The sequence below is a fragment of the Aegilops tauschii genome, chromosome 3, assembly GCF_002575655.3.
Source record: "Aegilops tauschii subsp. strangulata cultivar AL8/78 chromosome 3, Aet v6.0, whole genome shotgun sequence".
In the NCBI taxonomy this organism is placed as follows: domain Eukaryota; kingdom Viridiplantae; phylum Streptophyta; class Magnoliopsida; order Poales; family Poaceae; genus Aegilops; species Aegilops tauschii.
The window spans coordinates 437,731,715-437,743,207 of NC_053037.3; positions in this window are offsets into that span (position 1 = coordinate 437,731,715).

Below are 11,493 nucleotides of genomic sequence, written 5' to 3' on the forward strand. Positions count from 1 at the left end.
CGCTCAGGTTGCCGGCGGGCGTGATCCCCTTGTGCTACAACTCTGCCCTGATCTCCATCATCGCCATGATGCCGGTGTTTTACGCCCATGGCCTTGATCAGACCTGGGCCGAGCCAACTAAAGAGCGGGCACAAGAGTTCTTCGACAACTTGTGAGAGAGGGCCATCAGGGAAGAAACGAACCTCATCCGCCCCACCACCGACGAAGAGGTGGCGTATATTGCCAGCAAGGCGGAAGAGGCAGCCCTTGTCGAGGAGGCCGGCAGTGTTGGCTTCGTGGAAGACGAGGCCGATGTAGAGGTGGACTTTGCCGAGCGGGGGAGCCTGCCAAAGAGCACAGTGGCGCAGCTGCTGGCCGGGGGCTCACTTGTCGAAGAGACAGCCGAAGAAACAGCTGAAGAGACAGCTGAAGTGGAGCCCCCAGCCCCAAAGAAGAAACGTGTCCTTCGGCGGACCATCTCCGGTGAGCTAGTCCGTCAAGGAGGCAGCCGGCAAGGGGGCGCAGCGGCAAGAGGTCCAGCCACAACATGTGCGCCAGACGAGGCACACGGCCGCGGCAGCAAAAGAAGCACCAGCCGCCGCCTCCGCCACGGCCAAGCGGCCTAGGTCTCCATCTCCACCCGCTCGCACGGACACCATAGCAGAGGCTGACTTTGAGCTCTCCTCTTTTAGCCCGGGGAGGGAAAAGAGGCCAGAAGAAGAAGACAAGTAAGTGTCTTGCCGCTTTCTTCATCTCCTGAGTCCCTGTTTTGCTATCTTATCTTATTTGATCTTGTTTTGGCCTGTCCCCCCAGAGACACGGAAACATTGGCTCAGAGGATGGCGAAGAAGGCCAAGACCTCGATGGGCGACGAGCCCCTGGCAGGCACCTCGGGTGCGCGGGACACGATCACGATCAGCCCGGATTCCAGCCCACGACAAAACACCCAACCCAGCCCCCAGCATGAGCCCGTTACTCATTTCCCGCTAGCAAGCGTCGGGGTGTGTATCTTTACTGCTAACCTTGCCGGGTTTGCGGGAGAAGAACAGCAACAGGAGGAGCCGCTGAGGGCCACCCCCGACATGCCGCCTCCGTCAACCACACCACCCAGGGAGGGATCCTCGGCAAGGGCTTCCACCAACGAGCACACGCACGTGGAGGAAGAGCCGGTGAGCACAGGTGCCGACAGCTCCATACCGGCAATGAATGTTGCCAGGGAGGGGTCGCCTTCCCGGCGCTCGTCACAGGTATGCCACTTGCTTTCAGGCACTCGCCATTCTTGCTGTATGATTTTCCTTTCTTCTCTTTCTGCTTTGAGCTTCATCCTTATTTTCATCTTGTTTCTCCCCCTTGGCTTTCAGATCTCCCCTTGAGGGACCAGACGGACGTCGAAGCCATCATCGTGGAGACTGCCAAGGATACTGCCGCCAAGGTCACTGCTGACGAGGCTGCCAAGGACGCGCATGAAGAGGCCACCAAGGGGTCTGTCGGGGAGGCCGGCAAGGAGACCGGCGACCGAACCGACGACATTCCTGTCACGGGAGCGCCTAGCGCTGCATCGGCCCCGGAGCCCCCAGTTGCTAGGGGGATGGTGGTCGAGGACCAACCGTCAACATCCGAAGCCCCTCTTCAAGCAGATATCTGAAGGTTGGTGATAATCTGTTCGTCAGCATCCCGGGGACGGCAAGCACCGGAGCGCCAGCCGAGGAGGAGGCTTTCGACGAAGAAGTCATTGCCGCTGCCGGGCTCAAGGTTGTCGATGAGCCGAGCGCCAGCAGCAGCGGATCCAAAGAAGACCAGCTCCTCCAAGCCATGAGCGACAACCTCCAGAAGCTCCAGGCGCTCCACCGCACCCGAAAGGAGAAACTAGACTCCAGGGCCGCAGTTGTCGACGCAGTAGAGGCAGACCTCCAGAGGCGTGTCGAGCAGATGTAGGTCTGGTTCAACAAGGCCTGGCAAGAACTGAGGACTAGCCGGGAGCAACTGGGCCAACGTTGGGACGAGCTTCTTTTGAAGCAGTCTGACGTTGAGAAGGCACATGAGGAGGCTGCTCAACAGGCCGCCAAGGACGATGCCCAACTAAGGGAACGCCGCATCCTGCTCGACGCTCATGAAGAGGACCTTGCCGCTCACGAGGAGGCACTCGCCTCCAAGCTCCACGGCAAGGACGAAGAAGTTGAAAAGCTCGTCGCGCAACAGACCCAAGGGCTGGAGCAGGAGCACAAGAAAGCGCTTGACGGTCTGGTGTTGGACCATGCCGGCAAGCTGAAGGAAGCCATCGATGCCGTTGAAGCTGCAGAGGCCGCCAAGAACGAGCTCACCGGGAAGGTGGAGAAGCTGGAGGCGGATCTGGAGAAGCACGGTAAGGAGATCTCGACGCTCAAAAGCGACAGAGAGAAAAACATGTATAACTTGGCAGAGTTGCAAACCACCATCTCCGACAAGACCCAACAGCTCTCCTCCGCCAACAGCTCCATTGCCGATCTAAAACTGAAGCTGACCACTCTGGAGGAGTCCCTTGAGGGCAGCAGGGCTCGTGAGAAGACCCTGGCTAAGGACCTCCAGGAGGAGAAGCAACTTCTTGAGAGTGTTGCTGCCACCTACAACGATTATGTGAAAGGCGTGGGGATCTGGACTGAGCGCCTCATCAACGTCGCGGAGAGGCTCACCACATAGCTGTCCATCATGGGCCTGTCAAATTTTAGGTTTTCCCATGAGGAGAGGGTGACTCCGAGCGCCAGACTGACCATGTTCTTTGAGGCCCTCCTCGATGCCCTGAAGCTGCTCCACTCCAGCCGCGCAACCCAGCTAGCCAATGAATCCCGCAAGCTTTGCAGGGCCGTCCTTCTCAAGGTGCTCACCAAGGTGGCGTACTGGAACCCCGGCCTCGACCTCACCAACGTGCTTGAGAGCTTGCCAGAGGATGCGGACCGCAAGGCGCTTGAAGAGCTCATCGCGCCTATCGTCGATGTGGTGGACCAAGTCAAGAGGGTGGAAGGACAGTGCGGGGACTAGCCGCTTCGCTTCTCCTTGCCGCCACGAACTCGTACCCAAGACACTTTATCTTAAGTTACAACTGCGGCAACCATTGATGTAATATAACTTGTTGTGCTTTGGATGAACGCATGCTAGCTTTCTCGTATGATTTCTCTCTGTATTGTATATGCTCTATGCTTTATTGGAAAAAACTTGTCGGTGCACGCACCCTTGCTGCGAGCACTTTGACGAACGAATCCTTAGCAGCCTGCTGGGGGTGTCGCTGCCGGCTAGACGCCTTGCCACTCTTAGCGCAACCACTTGAACTATTGAGCGGACTCGAAAAAGAGCAAGGGCACAACCAATTATGACAAGGTTCCTCTGCCTACAGGTTTTCCATACAAGAACCGAAACCGTTCAAGAAAGATAACCTCATTTTTAAAAGAAATTCACTCAAGTTTTCACAACTTAGCTTTTCGCTGTTGTACTCTTTCCCGCAAGATGCCACTTAGAACATCGCCTGTTGGCGTCCATACTCCATACCATCATCGCCCCCGGCAAATTTGTATGCGAGGGAACCTTCTATCCTTTGAGAAAAAGAAAGAAGAGAAAACAAGAATATGGAACCTTGGCGGTTCATCAGTGCTTGTTGGAAACAATCATAGTACAGTATCCTGGACAGGCATGCATATAAATAAACATGGAAATCAACAAGAACTGTACATACTTAAAGTTTTTAAATTGCGCATAGGGTCTGCGCTTGGCTCTGTACATAGGGTTATATGCCTTGCCGACAAGGCTAGTACAGAAGGGGGTTGCCGGGGGACCCGGCAACCGCGCCTTAGGGGTAAAACTCGCGAAGATGTTCGATGTTCCAGGAGTTTCTCACTGGAATGCCATCTTCGATCTCCAGGCGGACTGCGCCGGGCCTGGTGACTCGTATTACCCGATAAGGGCCTTCCCACTTTGGCATAAACTTGTTGGAATTCTTGGTCGATTGAACGCGCCAAAGAAAAGGTCGCCTTCCTCAAGGGTTCAAGTGTGAACCTTGCAGCTATGGTAGCGGCGCAAGGCTTGCTGGTAGCGCACAGCTCGCACAGCAGCCTGAAGACGATCTTCCTCAAGGAGCGTGGCATCATCTTGCTGCAACTGCTCTTTCTCAAGCTCATCGTAAGCGAGCACACGAGGTGACCCGTATATGAGTTCCGTGGGGAGAACTTCTTCTGCCCTTTATACCAGGGAGAAGGGTGTCTGGCCGGTGGCTCGATTTGGTGTTGTCCTGATTGACCAAAGAATCGCCGGCAACTCATCAATCCAGCGTCTTCCTCACTTGTGTAGCCTATCAAAAGTTCTTGTCTTGAGACCCCGCAACACCTCAGCATTTGCCCTTTCCGCCTGGCCGTTGCTTCTTGGATGAACAACAGAAGCAAAACAGATTTTGCTACCAAGGTCTTGTATATACTACATGAAGGTGCGGCTCGTGACTGTGTGCCGTTGTCAGTGATGACTCTGTTTGGCACACCAAAACAGCAAACTAGTCCTTTGAAGAACTTGACGGCTGATTGTGTTGTCACCTTTCTCACTGCTTCCACTTCCGGCCACTTTGTGAACTTGTCGATTGTGACGTACAAGTACTCAAAGCCCACGATAGCACGGGGAAAAGGGCCCAGTATGTCGAGCCCCTAGACCGAAAATGGCCAGGAAAGAGGGATCGTTTGAAGAGCTTGAGTCGGCTGATGGAGTTTCTTTGAATGGAACTGGCACGCTTCACACTTGGTTAGTAGTGCAGTTCCATCCTGGAGAGCAGTGGGCCAAAACAAACCTTGCCGAAATTCCTTGCCGGCAAGAGCCCTTGATCCTATGTGAGAGCCACATATGCCTCCATGTATCTCTGCCAACAGCTCTAGTCCGTCCTCCTGAGGAATGCACTTCAATTTCACGCCATTTGATCTTTTTCTGTACATGACATCATCCACAAACTAGTACATGTTAGACCGGCGGGCTACTTTCTCCGCTTCTTCCTGTTCCTCTGGGAGTTCCCCTGTTTGGAGGAACTGAATGAGTTGTGCCCATGCTGGAGCCTGAGGCTCGATGGCAAGGACTAAAGGCATGTCTTCTGCCATGGGAGCAGTTGTCTCGACGGCAAGGACTTGAGGCCCTGCCGGAGCCTGTCGCCCCGGCGTCCCTGGCACCTTCCTTGCGGGCGGCTCCTGGGAGCTCAGCGGGAAAGTACTTGCTGGGGCTCAACTTTCTTCACTTATTCTGTCCTGCCGATGGTTCGACGGACGGCTGAGTTAGTTGGAGCACAAAAGTCCCCAGTTGAACAGGTAACTTGAGGGCAGCACGCTTCGACAGGTCGTCAGCAATGATGTTCTCTGCTCGAGGAACATACCCTGCTTGCAGACCGTCGAAACGCTCCTCCAATTTCCTCACTTCATCCATGTAAGCTTCCATCAGCGGGCTTTGATAATCTTTATTAACTTGTTTGACAACAAGCTGCGAATCACATCTGACGATGAGCTTCATAATTCCAAGGTCCGCCACGATCCTGAGACCGGCAAGCAGTCCCTCATACTCCATAGTGTTGTTTGTTGACATCTCCCGGGGAAAGTGCATCTGTACTACGTACTTGAGGTGCTCCCCAGTGGGTGCGACAAGTAGCACACAAGTACCGGTGCCTTGCAGTGAGAAGGCCCCATCAAAGTACATAATCCAGTCACGGCTTGTTTCCTTGCCGGGGAGAGTGGTCTCTTGAATTTCCTCGTCAGGCGTTGAGGTCCATTCCGCAATGAACTCCGCCAAGGCTCTACTCTGAATTGTTGAAGTGCTTTCAAACTTGAGACCAAAGATTGACAGTTCCAATGCCCACTCCACAATCCTTCCAGTTGCATCTGGGTTGTGCAAGATCCGTTGCAACGGGAAGCGAGTGATGACGGTGATCTCATGTGCCTGAAAATAGTGGCGCAGCTTCCTCGAGGCCATAAGGAGGCCAAAGAGCAACTTCTGCACACCAGAGTATCTTGATCTAGCCCCCTACAAGAGAGAACTGACAAAATAGACCGGGTGCTGCACCATCTTCTTCTTCTTCTGTATCACTTGACTTTCTTGCGCAGGTCCCGCCTTGTCGGCACCAGACTCTGCTGGGGAAGGCCCCAACTCGTCATCTGACGGCCTTGCCGCTACCGCTGTTTCTCCATCTACTTCTCTCTGCGCCACTAGCGCAGCACTGACCACTTGATTCGTTGCTGCTAGATATAGCAGCAACGGCTCTTGTGGCTTAGGCGCAACCAGTGTTGGCGTAGAGGAGAGGTATCTCTTCAAATCTTGCAGCACTACCTCCGCTTCCGGAGTCTATTTCATTGGACCTGCCTTTTTGAAGATCTTAAAAAAGGGCAGGGCACGCTCAGCAGATTTGGAGATGAACCTGCTCAAAGCAGCAACACATCCAACAAGTCGACGTACATCCTTCACTCGTCTTGGTGCTTTAATTTGCTCAATTGCCTCGATCTTGTCGGGGTTCGCCTCGATCCCACGCTGAGACACAAAGAACCGGAGAAGCTTGCCAGATGGGACGCCAAACACACACTTCTCAGGATTGAGCTTGAGATTGATCTTGCGCAAATTTGCAAATGTTTCTTCTAAATCTTGCACAAGTGTTGCCTTGTCCTTGGTTTGGACCACTATGTCATCCATATAAGCTTCCATATTTCTATGCAGTTGGGGCTCAAAACCGATCTGGACTGCTCTGGCAAACATCGAACCAGCGCTTTTCAACCCGAAAGGCATTTGTATAAAACAATACGTACCACATGGGGTGATAAACGCAGTTTTCTCTTCATCTTCCTTCGTCATGAAGATTTGGTGGTATCCGGAGTAGGCGTCAAGAAATGACAGCAAGTCGCAGCCGGTAGTGGAGTCCACGATCTGGTCGATGCGCGGCAAGGGGAAAGGATCCTATGGAGAGGCTTTATTGATATTTGTATAATCAATGCACAACCTCCATTTTCCATTCGCTTTGCGCACCACCACCGGCTTGGCCAACCATGTTGGGTGGAGCACTCCTCTGACCAAGCCTGCCGCTTCCAGCTTCCTAATCTCTTCAATGATAAACTCTTGCCGCTCCAAAGCTTGCTTCCCGACCTTCTGCTTAACGGGCCACGCATGAGGACAGACAACAAGATGGTGCTCAATCACCTCCCTGGGAACGCCGGGGATGTCAGATGCTTGCCATGCAAACACATCGACATTCGCCCGCAGGAAGGCGATGACCGCGCTTTCCTATTTGCTGTCGAGGGTGGAGCTTATAGTGAAAGCTCCGCCCGTGCCGTCCTCCTTGACGGGCACCTTCTTAGTTTCTGGTGGTGCTGCCTTAGATTTCTTGCTCTTGCCGGTGGAGCTCTCTGGCACTTCCTCGATAGGAACGCAGCACTCCGAGGAGGCGGCTTGCCAGAGTGGGTGCAAGAAGTCTTGCCGGTGCAAGGGGTCTTACCGATCTTCTTGCCCTCGGGAGCTCCAGTGGCAGGAGCAAGTGCCTTGGCAGCAGGTGCAGATGAGCGCGTCTTTCTTGTCGGAGCCGACAATGATGATGCTCATCGGGCAGGGCATCTTCAGTGTGTTGTAGGCGTAGTGTGATGCCGCCATAAACTTGGCCAGTGCTGGACGACCAAGGATCCCGTTATACGGCAACGGGATCTTGGCGACATCGAAAATGATCTTCTATGTCCTGTAGTTCAGCTCACCACCAAACGTGACTGGTAGTGTGATCTTACCCTTGGGCTGGCTTCTCCCCGGATTGATCCCTTGAAACGTGCCCGTCTCTTCGAGATCTCCATCAGGAATTTTCAACCTCTTGATCACTTTGGGCGAGATCAAGTTCAAACCGGCCCCACCGTCAACTAGCATTTTTGTCACCTTGAGGTTGTGAATTGTTGGTGAAACCAACAATGGCAAGCACCCGACCGCGGTTGTGCGATCAGGGTGATCCTCGGCATAAAAAATGATAGGCGTGTTGGACCATTTTAGTTGCTTCTGGGCATCGATCAACGGCTCTGTCGCATTAATCTCGTGCGCCCACTGTTTAAGTTGGCGGCGAGAAGAATGTAATGAGGCGCCACAATCAATGCACATAGCCTCTGTAGCTTTTTGAAACTCATGCTCGCTGGACTCGTCATCCTGTTCATGATCATCATGTCCTTCATTCTTATCGCGGCCTTGAGCAGGCCTCTCTGGTTGCTTCTCCTTGCCGCGGCGACCCCCTCGGCAACCATGCTTCTTGCCGGACCCCTCAGCACCATGCTGGCCCTTCTCCTTGTCTCACCTTTCATACTCAGCTTTCTGCCTTTCCACAAGCTGCTCAACTTGCCGGCAGTTCTGGAAGTCATGGCCCTTGGTGCGATGGATCTTGCAATATTGCTTCTCGGTGCCCTTTGGCTTGTCGGCAGCCGCCAAGGCCTGGCAGGCGGTGCACCCGGCAACCACCTTGGCGGGGTCGTCAACCTTGGCCTTCTTGGTGGTGCCGGGGTTGCTGGATTCCTCGACGGCAAGCACGATTTTTCCCTTCCGCTTCCTGTTGCGCCGTCGGCCCTTCTTTGTCGGGGCGACGACGTCTTCGTCTTCGGAGTCACTTCCCGCGTCGGCATCTTCACCATGGTACTTCCTTCCTTCTTCAGCACGAGCACATCTGTCGGCCAAAACATAAAGCTCGACAACATCCCTAACCTTGTTCATTGCCAGCTCTTCACGCATCTTGCGGTTGCGCACATTCTAGTGAAACGCACTGATGACAGCAACAGGATAAACATCTGGGATGTTGTACTGCACACGGCTGAATCTCTGTATGTACTTGCACAAGGATTCGCCGTCCTTCTGGGGGATGAGATGTAAATCACTCGCCTGGCCAGGAGCTTGGTCGCCTCTGGTAAAGGCGCCAACAAACTCGTGGCACAGATCCGACAAAAAGGAGATGGAATCTACTGGCAGGTGCATCAACCACGACCTGACGGTGGGCTTGAGCACCAACGGGAAGTAGTTGGCGAGCACCTTGCCGTCTCGAGCCATGACAGCTTGCATCGCGATGGTGTAAACACTCAGGAACTCGGACGGATGATTCTTGCCGTCGTATTTCTCTCGGACCTCTGGTTTGAACGTGCGGGAAGTGGGCCACTGTAACACCCCAAAAATTTGACCTTGTTTTACTAAGTAAAATTTTGCCAGGAAATTAAATTTTTATTTTTCTGGATTTCTCCTTTGATTTCAGAACCCCTCTTCTCTTTAATATTGTGGGTTTTTACCTTTAGTGGAAACTCTTCAAAAGTATTATTGGGCTTGTATGCCCTCTTTATAAAAACAATTCTTTATCAGTGGATTTATTTGCATAATTGTTTTTCATGAGCTTGATTCTTTTAAAATGATCTTTCATAAATTTGGAGCCCCTTTTTCACTGCAACCTTTTGATAAATACATTTAAAATTTTCACCAAAATTTGGGGAGGTCATGTGAGGCTTCCACATCACTTTTATGCAAAAATATCTTTGGGTTATTGGAGATTTTGAGCTCTACATCAATTTTTTTCAAATCTAGTGCAGTAGGTATTTTTGCACTACAACCTATTTAAATATTCTTCTAAAAATTCTTCCAAGGGTTTGGAGATGTCAGTAGATGCTCATAGTGCAACTTCATGCAAAAACCCAGTGTTGTTCTATGAAAGATTTGAGTGAATCATCTTCATTTCCATTCTGGTCCAGTTTGGTGATTTGTACTGCAACCCCATTTTATTTTGCTCTAGTACCCATGAGCTTTTTCCTACTTATAGTCCTCCCTACCAAACACTTAAGTCCAGGAGATTGGACCCATTAGAGTATGTTTAGTGCATGCAATGATAGCCTTTAGTTTCTGCCCAAAACTGGTTTTCTCAAAAGCTTGCACTAACAAGTTTCTGTTTTTGCCAAGGTCACCTTACCACCTCCTTGAGCTCCTAAAGAGACTAGGATCTGGAGATTTTGGCCACCCCAAGAGTTGCCTAGATGCCCATGGCATTCTGTCGAACACCCTGTGTGCAGGAACAGTTTTGGCATGTCTTCTAGTTTGCACTATGGACTTGAGCCCCTGACCCATCCAGCATGTCCACTAACCTCCTAGCTATTCCCTAACCCTGGCCTGTTGACTACCCGCATCACCCAAGCTCTCTAGAGCGCGCTGGCTTTTCGTCGAACACCTCGTGTGCATGCTCTGGGCACGGCCAGAGCGCGCGTTTTACACGTGCGTGTGCACGGGTCACCGCGTTGCACCCCTGGCCCTTGCTCGCCTGTAGAGCCGCGCCATGCACTCGCCCACTCACCAGAAACCTCCAAGCCTCCCTGGCGCCCGACAGCGCCGCCGTCAGAGCTCCCTTGGCGGCACGCCGGCGTCGGCAGCGGGCTCTGCCGTGGACGGCGCCGCCCAAACCACCCGCGCGCGCCAGCTGCCCCCTGTGAACAGCCCGAGCTCATCCACATGCTCGTCGGCACGCGCTCGTCGCCGCCATGACGCCCTGCAGCTACAGAATGGCGACTCGCCGTCGTTCTTATCCACCACCGCGGAGCCGGCCCCGTCGCGCCTATATAAGGAGGCCCCGAGCTCCTCCGAGCACTCAGGCAACCCCAGGACACCCCCATAGTACTCCCGCAGCCAGCAATCGATGGAGAAGGGCTTCCTTCCTAGTCTCCGGCCAGTTCGGCCGCCGCCGAGCTCCGGTGCCGTGCGTCGCAACCGGATCCTCCCCCGCCTATCCAATGCCACCAAACGTCTCCCCACAGTCTTGCGGAGCTGCCTAGCGCCTCAGCCTCGACCAAGGACCACCATAGCCCGAAGCCCTCTTTGCTCCCGAACCACCGTCCACCGCGGAGCTCGCCGCCGGTGACATCCTCCGTCCCCACCTGCCCAACGACCACTGGGAGGACCGCCCAGGTCTGGCGGGTCCATCCCTGCCCTCAGGTGCCCTCGAAGAGCCGCCGTTCGTCGACGGCGATCGCCGGAGGCCCGCCACCGTTCGGGCAGAGAGAGAGGAGGGAGGGAAGACCAGTCAAACCTGACCAGTGGGCCCCCTGGACCCACTATCAGCGACCCGCGTGCCCATCCACTCTGGTTAAGTGATGGCGCAAAATCCCGAGTACGTCTCCTCTGCTTCGAAAGCGTATTCTCCCCGAAGCGTTTTCTTTTTCTGATTTTATTAAAAACAGAACTTTGACTGATCTTTGACTGGCTATATCTTTTAAAATAAAACTCCAAATGAGTTGATTCTTTTTCCTACCTCCCTCAAATTTCATCTAGTTTATTTTAAGATTTATTTAAAAAATATTTGGGACAACTTTTTGTACTGTTTTTGAAATGTGTGTTATTTGAATATTTCTCAAAATAGGATTTTGGAGAAAAGGCAACCTTCAAAAAAATGCACCCCCACATGCATACACTTGAAGGCAAGCATTCTGAACCCTGGCATAATATTTTTGGATGTTGTTGATACGGTTACAACATCACCTTGACTTGGAGCATACGCTATTT